This window comes from Montipora capricornis, chromosome 3, assembly GCF_036669925.1.
Source record: "Montipora capricornis isolate CH-2021 chromosome 3, ASM3666992v2, whole genome shotgun sequence".
Taxonomy (NCBI): Eukaryota; Metazoa; Cnidaria; class Anthozoa; order Scleractinia; family Acroporidae; genus Montipora; species Montipora capricornis.
In genome coordinates this window covers 49,974,669-49,990,301 of record NC_090885.1, presented here as the reverse complement: position 1 = coordinate 49,990,301, position 15,633 = coordinate 49,974,669, and the positions used below count along the sequence as shown (strand labels likewise).

Genomic DNA, 15,633 nt, shown 5'->3' with positions numbered 1-15,633 from the left:
AGGTTCAAACTCTCTGCTGAAGAACCCTTTCCTTGAATGATGAAGCAAAAAATGGACAGTAGGCTTTCTTTTACGTAATTCTTGCCGAACAAAAATTAGCCAAATTTCCAATTGTCTTTTACCTGAAGGCTGTGCAAAGTTGAGTACAAATAAATATACATCCAGACAACAGAGATCGGAGATGCATTTAAGGTGTTCTATTCCTTTAATGAGCCTTTTAAACCCATATTCAATCCGACAAAGTAACCACACAATTTGCCATTTGGTTTCAGTGTTGTGCACAACACCACACTTTGTAAAATATTTAGAAATACAGCTCATGGCTAGAAGGTCGATCGAAAGATGAAGACGTTGCTGAAGTTCATTAATCGTCGCTTTGAAGATTCCAGATATTTATTTATCACAACCTGTCTTGTTTATCGAATCGACGTTCCATTCTTGAGCGGCTTTGCATCCACTTCGACGCCATTGCAAATTAATTAACTATTCTACTGTGCCCACCGGATAACTTGAAATCTACGCATTTCTATTACCCCCTGAAACTTACAGGAAAACTCTGAGCACAAAGACAATGCTTAAAGGGGGAATGACAGGAAAAACCCTATTGTACAACTTCCCGAATTTCGACACGGGAAAAAAAATTAAAAACGGAAAAATGCCACTCAGTTTTTGACTGGATTGTCATATGGCAAGCCAGTAATTATTTGTCTAAATAGTGCATCCATCCAATTATAGAACTGAGTTGACAATAACTGCTGGCGTTGGGGCTAGGATAGCGAGAAATCAAGTGGACACTTTATGACGAAAGGAGTGACAATTTTCCATTTGAAAAAAATTTGGATAAAATATCACTTAAAATCATTTTAGGTTTAAAAATATACATTTTTTGCGAGCCGCCAGGCGACACTGACGTTGCCAGTTGCTTTCTTAAAGCATGAGTTTCTTGTAGTACGGCATCGCGCATACCTGCGAAATTTTCGATTTCGTGGGTGAGTGAGTGGGTGGGTGGGCTCGTGTGACGATTGCATGTCGAAAAGTTTTCGGATTACTATCTTCGCACTATCGATTATTGTTTCTGTGCTATGCTTCACGTTTTGCTTTTCATTTGCGGTTCCGTTCGTTTACTTCCAGTTGAGTATTCTTTAAGGACGGTGCCTACTAATTCAAAGATATGTTTGCGTAGTTTACTGAATATGCGGTAAAAGAAGATCTTAGCAAGTGTTATTGGAACACAAAAAGAAAATCGGGAGTAACCACGCATTTTTCGAAGATAATCAATCAACAATATTTGTAAAAAGCTTTAAAATACAAAGCAATGTATGGCGTTCTTTTTCAAATTGAAGCTTAATTATCTCTATGATGTTGTCAACCTTTCCCGTTCGATGAAGGACCTCATTTTAACGAGGATTTAATTAAAACGGAGGCTTGTATACAGTATATCGGAAGGAAGTGACAATTTTCCTTCGTTTCTGCAATTTCTCTTTCACTTTCCAATGAATGCTTTTCTGTGTTGTAAATACAAACGCGAGATGAACTTTTGCCTAGGAATTAAAAACGGCAAATTGAACTGGGAACTATTTGTTTCCATTACATGAGGAATCGTAAATTTCTGCCTGGATTGGTCAAAAAGGAATTTCTAGAATTAGAGTTGTTCAATTTGAACAATTCACAGGAAAAACTGACAAAACAGACTGTAGTTCACAAAAGAAACTGTGACTATACAAGTACTAGTGTGGCTAACACAGCAGTCCATCCTTCCCAAGGACCAGTTCTGAGTACCACATCTACACCTAAGTCTACAACATGTAGCTGGCGAGCCCCAGCACCTTCATTTCCTCCAGGAGCTGTAACACAGACTGTATATGCCGGTCATTACCTTGAATCTGAGCTTAGTTTCCCTAAGCTTAGTTACCCTCTCGCCAATCATGTCAGCTGTCACTACATCTGTTTACCAGTCTGTTCATCCCAGAGGTCAAGGACACTCAATCAGTGAAGGTTAGGAAAAGGTAGCTTCCTCATTGGAAAGGTGCATGGACAAACTAACCGAAGCAAATTTGGAACAAAGTACTGTGAGCAAACAATTGTTTGTCTCGGGCCTCTTGCCTAAGCGTTCAATCCCTGTATTCAGTGGTAACCCTCTACAGTATTCTGTGTGGAAAAGTGCCTTTAATGCCCTAGTGGATTGCAGGCTACATGAAAGGCAGCGTGGTCCAGTGATTAGGGCGCTTGCCTTGAGATCCGGAGATCCCAGGGGGGTTCAAGACACGCTCTGACCACTCGTTGAATTTGATCCTAGTAGTCCCTGGTTCAACTTCTCAGCTGCACTTGTAAATAGCCAACTGGTTTGCCTCCGGCCAGTTGAGATTCTCAACTGTTGTTGTTGTTCTGCTCTGTCGTTTCGTTGTGTTTCATTGGCCCTGAAAAGCCCCTATGGGGAGCGGTCAATTAAGTATGTATTGTATTGTATTGTATTGTATAACCTGATATCCAGTTAAACCTTTTGAATCAGCATGTTGCAGGAAAACCAACGCAAGTTGTAGAAAATAATCCTCTGATTGGAACAGAAGATGCATACCAGAAGGCCAGATCTGTGTTGGAGTAGAGGTATGGAAATTGCAATGTTTTCAGTAGAGCTTTTATTAACCAGCTTTAGAAATAGCCCAAGATAATTCAAAGGGATGCTTCTGGCCTGTGAGGGTTTTCAGACCTACTGGGTAAGGTTTTAGCAGCAAGGGAAACTATTCAAGGACTTTCCATCTTAGACTATCCAAAGAAAAAGGTGAAGCTGTTAGCCAAACTACCCTACAAGTCAAGTAACAGAGAGGATAGAGAAGACGGTGTGTGCAATAGAGTCGAAGTGTCAGAAATTCCAAGCGGATTTGCATTCTGTACAAAGGCTAAAGAGATCATTGACCCAGAGAAAGTTTTTCGTGTGTTGGAAACTGAATTTGCTGAGACAAGTGAAAAGAAGAAACCCTATTCCGTGGTAAATGAGAGATTTCTGAGGATCCTGGAGAATGGTGTATTCTGACGTGTATTCTCGTAGAAGATGGAGAAGAGTGCAGTTTTGTGCAAATGAATTATGGCTGAGACGGCGTGCAGAATATTATCAAATGTTACAGAGTAGACACAAATGCTTCGTCCAAGGAAAAACCTCACCGTTGGTGTTTGACGTTTGAACAGATATTTACAGTATCTTTTGGGGAAAGTCTATATGGGCTCGAACTTAGTAAATTAAAATGAAATGTAATATTTACATGCAAGTTCAAAGTTTTCATACTTTGCAACTGTAAACACAGTTGGGGAGCCATGTTACTGCAGCACCGCACTAATAAATTAAGAGTCTGCGGTTTTCGCCAATTAGCTAGGTAACCGCGTCGGGAAGTAGTGCTTCCCGCCATGTTGTTTTACACTTCACATGTGTGATGTGTTCTATGTAGTGTTCGAGCCGCCGTTAAGTGGTACTAAGTTGTTATCTCAAGCTCTGAAATATTGTTTTATCTTGCGAATAACAACGACGTCTGGATGTCTTGAAACTCCTCGGGACGCCAGGTGCGCGTACGAGGAAGCCACAATTTGCGTTAATTTGTTGAGTTCAGTTTACAGTGTCCCCAATTAGTACTCCAGCACTACAAGACTTGACACGTAAATGAAGTTTCTTTCTTTCTTTTCTTTTTTTTTTATAAAAAAAATTATTATTATAAATACATGGCTCAAAATTAAAGTAAAAGTAAGACACGATCGACCAACTGAATTGTAATCGTCTGTCCACATTTCAAGTCTTCCGTAAGGACGGTGCCTACTAATTAAAGATATTTTTGCCCCGGTGTGTGATTATGTAGGAAATGTAGATTTCAACAAGTGTTATGGAAAACAAAAAAGAAAATTGGCGGAAACCACGCATTTTTCAAAGATAATTCATGAATAATATTTGTAAAAAGCTTTAAAATACAAAGAAATGTATGGCTATCTGGCTCAAATTGAAGCTTAATTATCTCACAAAAATGCATGGGTACCCCCAATTTTCTTTTTGGATACCAAGAGTACTTAATGATATCTACTTGCTCCGTATATTATAAAACAGCGCAAAAATATACCTGTATTAGTAAGCATCGGCGATAGGAAATCCGAGTATCTGGAGATGCGCAGAACGTATGCGCAATAACAATAGTAGGCACCGACCTTAATACAGAGAGATGAATGACAGACAGTGTGTGGTGGAGTTTTTCGATTATATTTAGCTTTGACGGTCCGATGTAAACTTAATTGAAAGGCCAAGAAAAAAATAGACTCGCCAATTACTTTGTAAAAGAAAAGTCCTTGTCATATTATGCAGATTTACAATGACATTGTCGTAAAAAAAAGGGTAAGAATGAAGGAAGCTTTTCACGGTGCAAATTTGCAGTCAAGAAAACGACCAGTAAGTTGATTGTATTTTTCGTCTGTATATCCAGGATAAAATATTTTTTTGTTTGAGATAAAGGGCCTGTGACTTCAGCTTGTTAGGCCGGTGCATCCAAAATTTAGAGACGATTTGGCTTAAATTTAATCCATAAAATTCCGGTCACCGAAAAAAAAAAAGAAGGAATGATAAACTTAGTGGAGTGACAACGTTTCCATAAAAGACATAACCTTATCGGACATAAGAGTTTCCAAACGAGTATCAAGATGTTCGTATTTTATATGCTATTCTCTATGATGTCAAAAAATTGGATTCTACATTTGAGCTCTGATCTGGGAAAGGACAGAGAATTGTTGTTCAGCACGAGGCAGGTGAAAAGAACCAGCCCTGATCGAAAGCCTTAAAATGTGCTCAACAAAAAAGATTTTAATTTATTTGGTCATAACTTTTATCGCTCTCAGCTTTTAACTTTACTAGACAAAGTGTTAACGATTTCGGAAATGAAGTGGATATTCTTAGCGAAATACGTTAATCATCGCGTCACAAGTGGTCTCCATGGAAGAAAATCGAAAGTCGTTATTTCTTTTGTTAGTATAAACAACACCTCAGTAGTACGTTTTACTCTGCTGACTGTGAGGTGATTAGAAACTGATTATTATTCACCTCCGATCAAATGGATGCCAAAAGTAGGCTCCCTTGGTCGGAATCATTTGATTTCGTCAGTACGTAATGAACGGTATTTGGTCTGTTAGTTATTCATTTTGTGTGGTATATACTTAGCATTCGTCTTCACCAGGAAAAACAATATAACTATTTTCTATGTAAAAAACTCATTATTTATACATACTGATGAAATACTAGGAATTTCCTTTTTGTAAATGCAGTCAGGATATTGCTTTTATCTTTCACATCTGAGAGTAGACGCTCCGTGAGCGTACACCGGGTTGCTTGTGGTACGTGTTACGCAAGAACAGAAGCCAAGGAATTGGGTGGTGTTGAACTGTAGCGTTCCAGTTAATTTTTTCAAGTGGGGGGTCATTAAGACCATTTGAGGGGTCACCCAGACGTCGTGCCAGCAAAGGCTCTTTGCCTCACACGTTCACACGTTTAATTATTTTGTAATGTCCTGTCCCATTTTGAGGTCTTTTATTTTTTTAAGCTTTGGTAATAAATTCAGTTCATAGATAAAAAGACACGCTCGTGAGTGAAACTCACTCGTTTCTTCTTCAAAGGGGCTATGTCACGTAAAATGATATAATTCCATGATTCGCAAAATCCCCAAAAAGTAGAATGAAACATTGCAATAACCACTTAAAACTGTTCAACAGCATAACAGAAATACTGCAAAAGGAAAGAGAAGCACGGATGAACATAAATGGACTCGGCCTTAACATTGATAGGTGCATTACATTTAGGTAATCTTGAGAAAGGTCGGCACGAAGTTTTTCAAGTTTATTAGAAATCGCCTGGATAACGGTCGTCTTTTTTCTCAGAATCATTTAGTTTGTGATGTAACGATAATTTTATCGGTAAAGGAATTCCTCGTTACCATTTTCGAGTTAACTCGTGATTAACTAAAGATTTCCCCGCAACACCCTAAAATAACGAGACATAGCGCCTTTAAGTGAAATGGTCTGCAAAGAAACTAACTGCAAATTGCTCTGACGGACACTTTCCTGCATGTCATGCATGCATGTTTGCATTAAGCATACTTTTATGGCACACACTAGGGAAGGACTGAACATGTTGTTTCCGCTTCATAATTCCTCTTCTTTTCAGTCTAATCTGATGACAGGTCAATTTATTTTTGTTTTACGTTTGCAGCAAATAGTATCGCAAAAGCTGGGAGTTACCGGGTTAGCACTTTTATTTTGCGGGGTTTAATTTTTGAGGATTTTGCGGATGGTACTTGATCCACAAAAATAAGTTCCAGCAGAAAAAAAAAGACACCAGCAATATTAAAAACAGCAAATTTTACTCCCGTGAATACAACTAAAAATGGCTTTTAATCCACATACGGTGGGGTGAAAAAGATCGTTTATTTTGATATTTGCATTGACAAAAAACGAAACGATAAAAGGTTAAGTCAATACTATTCCAGTATCTGAAGCATAAGAAACGAACTCAAAGCAGTCAATAAAAGGGTCACCATTTTCTAAGGGACACTAAAATTTCTGCAGTCTCGTCTCTGACTTCTATGAATCAAGGCAAGGTCACGATGTTATGTGATCACCTTGTGTCAAGGTTCTTGTTTACATTGAATGAACTACAGGGAGGAATGTTAATCGTTCGTCCCTTTCAGAGTTTAACAACGTACTTTTTAGCTATGACACTTCCGTATTTTGTTGTAATACTTAACCGAATATTTTCATTTCATCTGTTGGGTCGGGAAGCAATCTTGTCTGGAGCAATGTTGATCCATCCTTTCACTGAAGAACCATTTCTTTCAATAATGAGGCAAAAAATGGACAACAAGCTTTCTTTCAAATAAATTCTTGACCAACAAGAATGAGTCAAATTATAAATTGTTCTTATTGCCTGAAGAAAGTAAAATGTTAACGAGAACTCGACGAAGAGATAAATGCAATTAAATTTCTTGAGTGTGTTTATTTCAAGCTCATTATGCAAATTTTTGACAGATAATATGAAAGTACAAAAAATATTCCACTTAAAAAGGTCGTTGAAAATCTTTATTTTCGGCCCTTCATTTGGACGAAAAATGTCACAAAAGCCTTTTCCAGCGTAAAATTTATTGAAACAAACAAAAAAAGCCCCTTCCTATTTTAATTGCGTGCGTGCAAACAAGAAACACAATCCGTAATTAAATAAACTTCAGATCAAACCCTTTTCGGAAGAACCTTTTCCGTGAATAACAAAGCACAAAATAGACAACAAGCTTTCTTTCCAATAATTCTTCACTATCACATTTTCTTTTTTTTTTTTTACCTGAAAACTGTGCACAGTGGAGTACAAATTAAATGTAAATTTCCAGATAACTGAGATGCGACCTCAGTAAACACTGTGATGCCTTCAAGTCGTTCAATTCCTTTTACACCCATACAGAATTTGCCATTTGGTTTCGGTGTTGTACATAACAGCACAGTTTGTAAAATAATATTAGAAATAAGGCTCACTCTGTGACATCCTACGGCGAAAGATGCAATTGTTGTCGAACACCATTACTTGTCGCTTTTAAAATTCCAGGGGCCAGTTGCTCGAAGCCTGGTTAGCGCTAACCGTTGGTTAACAAGTATCAAAATTAAATATTCTAATGTGTCCACCAGATAAAATCTTCCCATTTCTACTACCCCCTGAAGCCTAGCAAAAATACGCGCAGATGACTCTACCCGCAAAGACACTACTTAAATAAAATAATAATAAAAACGCAGATTCCGACTGGGTTTGTCAACCCAGTAAATATAGGTGGCGTCGTGGTAACGAACTCGGTGACCTCCATAAATTATTGCTGAAAAGTGAAATGGAGGAGATTCAGAGCCTCCTTAAAATATTGCTTGTTATAAATCCATGCAATATCTCTTATTCCTACGGTGGCCAAAAAGGGACAAGCTGCAAATAAAACAGTTCGTGCAAATAAAATAAAGTTGCCACAAGCAAATTCACAATAGTTTCTGCAAATTTACAAAACGAGTTGCTGCAATAGACCATATTCGTATTCTCAGTATTGGACTGGAACTAGCTTGCAATGGAGGCTAATGCGGGGGAATCTTTTCAAATGCAAATACTTTTTAATATATTCCCACGAATTAGCCTTCATTGCAAGCTAGTTCCAGTCCAATACTGAGAATACGAATACGGTCTATTAAAAGAATGTTGCTGCAAATTAAAACATCAAAAGTATGCGTGCGCACTGAAGGAAGGGCAGGTACAAAACACGGGTCACAGGTCATTGTTTAAACAATACAAAAAGTACTTAAACATCCATTTAAGCTAACCTTAGGCCTAATTAGGCCTAATGATAGCATTTGTAAACAGTTGGGGTTGTTTTTGTATTGATAAAACAATGACCTGTGACTTGGGACCTGTGACCTGTGTTTTGTACCTGTCCTTCCTTCAGTGCGCGCTCGTACTCTTGATGTTTTAATTTGCAACAACTATTTTAAATTTGCAGAACCTTAATTTGCAGCAACTTTATTTCATTTGCAGCACTTTTTTTAATATGCAGCAACTTTACTTTATTAGCTGCAACTCTTTAATTTCCAGCATGGCACTTGTGGGCCATCGTACCATTCCAGCTCAGTGTCTCTCGATTTTGACATTAGTGACATTTCTTGTTTACAAACATTGACGTCACTTTTCTTTTGATATTTAAATTTGCCAACCACGGCGCAAGAGAAATCATTGTTTCAACAGCCAATTAGGTTCTGGTTGGCACCAATTTATTTTAATTTCATCCACATTGTACGACGCAAACAGGATGGAACGTTGCCGTCGCAGTAACTCTTCTTAAAAGACCCCAGTCACTCGTACCGATAAAACCAATTGAAATTTTCGGCCCCCGCTAAAAAAGGGAGACTTTCTTTATCAGCAAATTTAATCTTTTGATTTGTCAACTTATTAGAACAGGCAAGAGACAACGCCAGACAATTTGAATCTGCCTTAGCTTGAGAATGCCGAATGAAACAGGAACAGATGATCCTTCGACAAGGTTGAATACCATGTGGCTTGCAGTTTACATCCCTGAATTTGTCATCATATTTCTAATAAACGGCTTCACTATCATCACCTTTGCAAGAAATCACCATCTACGCAAGTGCACTACGTACCTGATCATAAACCTGGCTGTGGCTGATTTGCTGGTGGGAGCTGTGTCAGGGCCCATGCATATTTACCATACGCTAACCTTTAAACCTGAAAGTGGATTCAGTTGGAAAAAGTTCACAGTCATGTACTTTCATGAATTTTTTGAAAATTGCTCCCTGCTTAATCTTGCCTTGCTGTCGTTGGAACGCCTTCATGCAACTTTATTTCCTTTCAGACACTCTCGAATGATGAACTGGATTTATTTAAAGACCGTTGTTTGCATTTGGCTATTAGCTCTTGTCCTGTCGTCTGCAAAGGCTGCGCTCTTTCTTACTGACTCAAAAGTCAACAGAATCGTTTGGGCGTCACTCATTATAATTGTCCTTTCGACCGTCATAGTATCCTATATGATTATTATCTTTAACGTAAAAAGAAATGCCCCTCCACAGCTATCTGGGCAGGGGCCTCCGACAGGAAATTGACAGCCACGTTATTCCTTGTCATTGCTCTCAGCACACTCTCCATTCTTCCCTTGTTTTTCTACGCTGTCCTCGATTTAAGAGGATTCAACACACTATCCACAAAGGCCGCCATTCCGTATTTGTCTTGTTCTTCGCCAATTCCTTTGTAAATCCTATAGTTTATACCTTAAGAATGCAAGAGTTTCGGAATGCCGCGCTAATGAGGTGTCATAAGAGTACTGAACCACAACGCCAGTCTCTCCAGATGAATCGTGTAACACGCATGACAGCATCTTTGGATCCTTAAGCCCTGGGTAACAGTAGCACAATCCACCACTTTAGAAATAGCAAAAAGTAAAGTTAAGTAAAGCAACTATATTTAACGTCGATGACTCGTAACAGTAGTTAGATTAAGCACCGCAAAAACAGCGAACGCTGAACGTCGGCTAGCCGTTTGTTGTTTGCCGTTCCGCCCGGGATGTTCGTCTGTTTAAGCTTTCCGACGACACGGTATTAACTAAATGTTCGTTCAAAAAGAAACTTTTTCAACTTATTGTTTAAAATATTAACTGAAATACAGTTACAGTTCAGTACAGGCCAGGCCCATATTTCTTAATTTTCCTAAGGCAAATGTTCTCGGTCGCCATTCACTGCGATTAGAAAAAATGGATACAGAGAAGTTATGTATTTTCCGCTTGAATTTGAAACTCTTTTAGCTTTATAAGCAGTTCATGTAGAAGTAGGATGATAAACGAAGCTTAGCTATAAAAGCAAGTGATCAAAATGGACAAATAGTGGGTAAAAATGGGTTACAAATACTCATGTTTTGTCCTTCCCCACAAACGGGAAAAATGTCCCCCTAGAGTAGAAACGGCGGCCGGCAAACGGAAAACGCGGGTCACGTGACCCTCCCTGCCGTTCGCGGGAAAAAAATACGCGGTGCTTAATCTCTCTAGTAATTCAACTAACAAACCTGAGGCCGACGGTGCGCTCATTTTACTTCCCCCTCTCCATCAGTGCTCCGTTTTACGAGTATTTAAAGCTACTTGAGCAACACTGACAGGAAAGAAGTCGAAAAAAGGATGTGAGATCCGAGAATCGAACTGAGGACCTCTTGCACCAAGGCTGCGCACTAACCGACTGTGCCATCCTTGATCCGCAAGTTCTCAACTGGGAATAGTGAAAATCGAAACGCCAGCGCAATTTGACAATCACAGCCAACCTGAGCCGAGCTGGATGAGAACGGTTAATGCTCATATAAACATCACGAGGAGTCCCTTTTAGTGTAAGAGCGAACCAACTGTTTACAGCAATAATAAAGAGATGTACCTTTTCGATGTTGACTCGGAGGTAATCGGAAAGAACTTGAGTACCCCTTTGCAGGAGTCGAACCTACGTGACGACCCCCGTAGGCGTAAACTGGGTTGCCTGTAGTGCATGTTACACAAAAACAGTTGGCACTGAGTTGGGCGGTATTGAAGGCGCGGAAACTTGATTCTCCCAGGAGTAATGCTGGCTGAGCCAATCCGAAAATAACAAAGAAAAAAGAATAGGAACCCAACAGGTACTTCTGGAAACTCGTAAAATGGAAGAAGTAGGCCAGGGGATCGAGGTCGAATGCAGCATATTTCTCATCATACCCAGAGCTGCTCAGTCCGGAAACGAAACACTACTTAGTTTTTTTTTTTCCTTTCCTCAGAAACGCAACGTATCTATTTTGACTTAGGATAAACTATTTACACAGTGAAGTGTAGTGGCCAAATCAAACTAGAGTTTGCATCTTAGCGGTGTTAGTTTCAGAAGGTGCGAAAACGAGGCTTTCGGGTCAAAACAAGAATTTAGCTTTTCCTATCGAAGGACTGTGTGATTTCTTGATTCTCGACTGTTTTCTTTGCTTTTTCTTCTAGTAGTTTGAGATTTGTCTGGACTATTTTTATCGTGAATAGTATGGAAAGGCACAATATAGCATATGGATGTGTTTGTAGGGGACGAGGTAGTGTTATATTCGTGAGCCAGGTCAACCCACAGTGTAATCGAACAGAGACTAATATTTCAATACGCACAGTTTATTTCGGAATTTCCTGTAACTTGTTGTAGAAATAAAAAACTTGAACTCTTCGACTCAAAACAGGAAATAGAAGTTTATGAAGTGAATTCCTTAATCAAGCCCTGTGGCTGAGTGTTCTTGTTTATTCTTCCGTCTTCGTATGTGGCTCAAACCACAACCTTGGACAAAATTAAAGTAGTCGAGACATACCTCAACTTTAAACCATTACACAATAACTACAATAAAAGGCCTAAAATACCCCTTCCCCCTTCAAGACCCAAAGCAAAGTTGTTTACAAGAAGCGCAAATAGCCTTGGTATCAAAACACATTGCTTTGGGGTTCGTAAATGGCAGATTTGTGTCATTGAAAGAAACTTGTTTTCCTATGGAGAGACGAATGGAGAGATGGTCAACAATTTTGTCCAGGATTATAGCTTGAACATACCATAAACAGGAAACTACTGAACTCTGATCTAAGTCAAATCACGCGATAAACGAAAATCGAATGAAGAACAAATAAAAGGTACTTTAACCAAACGATGTACACCAAACTGGACAATTTTCAACTTAAAAATACTTTAATCTCCGAGATGTCCAGTGATTCCTTAAATTTTGATTCGTGTGAGATGATCTCTTCCTTTCCAGATAATAAAAGGAGTGACTTGTGCTGTGAGGGCTAGATATAGTTAAGTTACTCTTAAAGGGAAACAAATGATGATTTGAGTACAACACGCAAGAAACATGAGACCTAAGAAACTACAAAATTCGAAATTTATGTCGTAATGAAAGCGTGTGAAAAACTAACAGCAGTGTTAATCGAAGTAACAACCCCAAATGTGGGAACTATCGAGGGCAGCTTCCATTCAACAATTGTAGTTTCTCCTTCTCTGGATAGGAAATCATTATTTTTTTTGCATTTCACGCGCTAATTCTCTTTATGCTCTTCTCTCAATCTAATCGGATGTGACCCGAAAGTCTCGCTTCAGCGCGCTCTCAAACGGACACCGCTGAAACTGTGAATACCCAAACATCTAAACATCTATCAAATATATAGATTTAGCCAAGCCTAAAAGTGGAGCACCCTTATTCTTACTGCCTGTAGGGTTAGCGAAAATAAAAGGTTTCGAATTGTCCGCGTTTTGATGTTTCCGGCTGCTGCTTTAATAATTAAATCATTTTCTTTGCTTTCTTCTATAGAAAAGTTCATTGCCTAACTTGTGAATTCCACGGTAAATTTTACGCTAAAAACCCATATCGCATGAATCACGAAGCGATGAGTACGATATCGGTTTTTCGAGTGAAATTTACTTTGCAATTCACCAGTTTGGCAATGAATTTTTCTTCAACCGCATGAGTTTTAAAGGAAAACAAGCACACCCTCAGCCACAACAACACTCAAATAACGTTTAGGTGCTTTAAACAAACCTCTGAAAGCACAAGTTAGTGAAATTTTCCCCTAATTTTACGAGAGCTCATTGCGATTACGTGTATATAACATAAGGGCAAAGTTTTCTTGTCTCTGTCGAGACACATAGAAAACCAAAAGGGGGAAACGGATTAAAAAGCATTCAAGTTGTTCGATCGCAGTATAGAGCAAAACAAACAAACAAATCAACTTTTTCTTTGCGTCCAAAAGAGAACAGATGATGATTGTTTTTTTACTCCCAGTTGAGAGTAAAATTTCGATTTTCATTACTGAAGGAAAAACCGATTAAACCGGCACTTTTTGAAAACAACAAACGGTTTAGTGCCCAAGGAAAGAATTTGTGGAGTAACGTCTTCCAACAAGTATGAGGTATGACCGGTATTCTGTTTTGTCGTTCTCTTTCGCTCCCCTTTCGTTTCTGTTCTAGTTATAGGTCCTGCAGGCACATGTCACCTTATCAGAGCTTCTAAAAAAATTGCAATGCAGAGAAAAAAAGCAGCTTTAAGGCAATTAAAAATAAACACTCAGCTTTAAGTTTATATCACTCCGATGCTTGACTTGAATATCTGCGTAGCCGCCAGTGTGGACCACAGCTATCATGATATACGTCAAACTAGATTGAAACCAGCAAAAAATGCAGAAAGAAAACAGTTTCCAAACCGTTTTCCACCTGAACACGATAAGCGTTGACTGTGTAAGAACCATAGTTGATGTAGTATGACCGTGTAGCCGGGTCGAGTCACAGAAAGCGCGCGAAAAATGAAGCCTCGTTTATGTGAGTTAAACTGAGTAGAGCCTGCAATCCAATCGAAAACCAGCACCTGGTCAGCGGTCAACTTCAAAAAAAGCTGACCTTCGTGAGCTCTGAGCTTGAGCCCGCGATATGGTCACGTGATACTGGTCAGCAAATACCTTGTTTTGACAGGTGTCAATTGATCAAAACATGGATGTCCAATATCAAAGATGTATGCTGTAAACTAGTATGATACTGGTCACATTGGCATGCATGGAGGGGTGGACGTACGTACATACAATCGATCGATGACGTCATGGCTATAAAATCAAAATTTCTCGCATCGATGGGTTGCCATGTTTTCTGAACAATGGTGCTCCTCGCGCGCGCCGCTATAAACTTGACGAACACAAAAGCAATGGAAAAGGATCACAAATAAAAAGCCTTAGCTGCCTGAATGATTTTGGGTTAGACTGAAGCGATAGACTAATGAAAAATCCAAAGTTATCGCTTTCCATGATAACTGGTAATGTGGACATACTGAGTAGTAATTCGAATGAGCCGAATCAACATATTTTATCTTTTCTCCCGCTCTTACCATTCCGGAAACGAAACGCTAAATATATTTTTTTAAAAGGAACCTCAACTAAAACCACAAAAACCACAGAACATAATGTTTACAATTAAAATTGTTCAAACAAAAACGCTCGTTGTAATTTTGGCTTTCAAATTTTCCGGGCGCCGCTGACACAAAGAACGTTTGTTCTGGAACAATAGGGCATAGTAACCCCGTTACATCACAATCATTTAAGATGGCGGCGCCCGGGAAATTTGAAAGCCAAAATTATAACCAGCGTTTTTGTTTGCAGAATTGTAATTGTAAACATTATGTTCTGTGGTTTAGAGTTATAATTTTGTTGTCGCTCCTTGTTGAAATAGCTTCTTGCTTGTAAATAATTGTTGCATAAATTAAATTTGCTCAAAAACGCAAAATTGTCCTAAACGCACAGTAGCTAAGCTTAAAGAAATATTGTTGGCTTCCCAAATAAACAACCGTTGGACACAATGAAATGATATATATGAAATGGATCATATATGAACTGCGGATATGAAATCAAAGTGAAGCTATGATCTTCGCAGTTATGAACGCAATTTTTGCACTTGCGTAAAAAAGCGTGAAAATTTCAGGATTTCATCTTTGATTCATTCCTCACGGGAACATTAGAACCCACAAATGACCAGCTCCCAACGTCAGTGGCTTCATAGCTCAGTTGGTGAGAGCGTCCGGCACCGGTATCGCAAGGTCACAGGTTCAAACCCCGTTGAAGTCTAGAATTTTTCAGGCTTCTTTAGGCAAGTGCAAAAATTGCGTTCATAACTGCGAAAAACATAGCTTCATTTGATCGTTGGACACAAATTGGCTTCTTGTATATCTTCTCCGCCACTAGGCCATGACTTAAGAACTTTTTTAGATCCGCAAATGGTAAGTTCTTTTTATTTTGACCCTTTCGTCCCTGCAGAAGTTGAAGCCGAAATCAACCACAGAGTCAAATAGCGAATGACAGCATAGCTCATAACTGCATCGCGCAGTAACATGGAGAGCATCATTGAAATACAGTTGCCTGTATTTCTGTGAACGATGCGGCCAACCGACCACCACCTGTCAGTCGCTATTTGACTCTGTGGCTGCGTGATTCAGCTCGATTCAAATACCCACATCTCGCCCTTGCTCACCATAGAGTCTCCAGTAGCTCAGTGGTTAGAGCATCCGTACTAAATCACGGAGGGTCGTGGGTTCGAATC

At 39.1% G+C, this 15,633-nt stretch overlaps 1 pseudogene; it reads left to right on the top strand.

Moving 5' to 3' along the window:
• Positions 1-4,359: 4,359 nt before the first annotated feature.
• On the top strand, positions 4,360-9,931 carry LOC138040463 (neuropeptide FF receptor 2-like; annotated as a pseudogene).
• Positions 9,932-15,633: the final 5,702 nt, after the last annotated feature.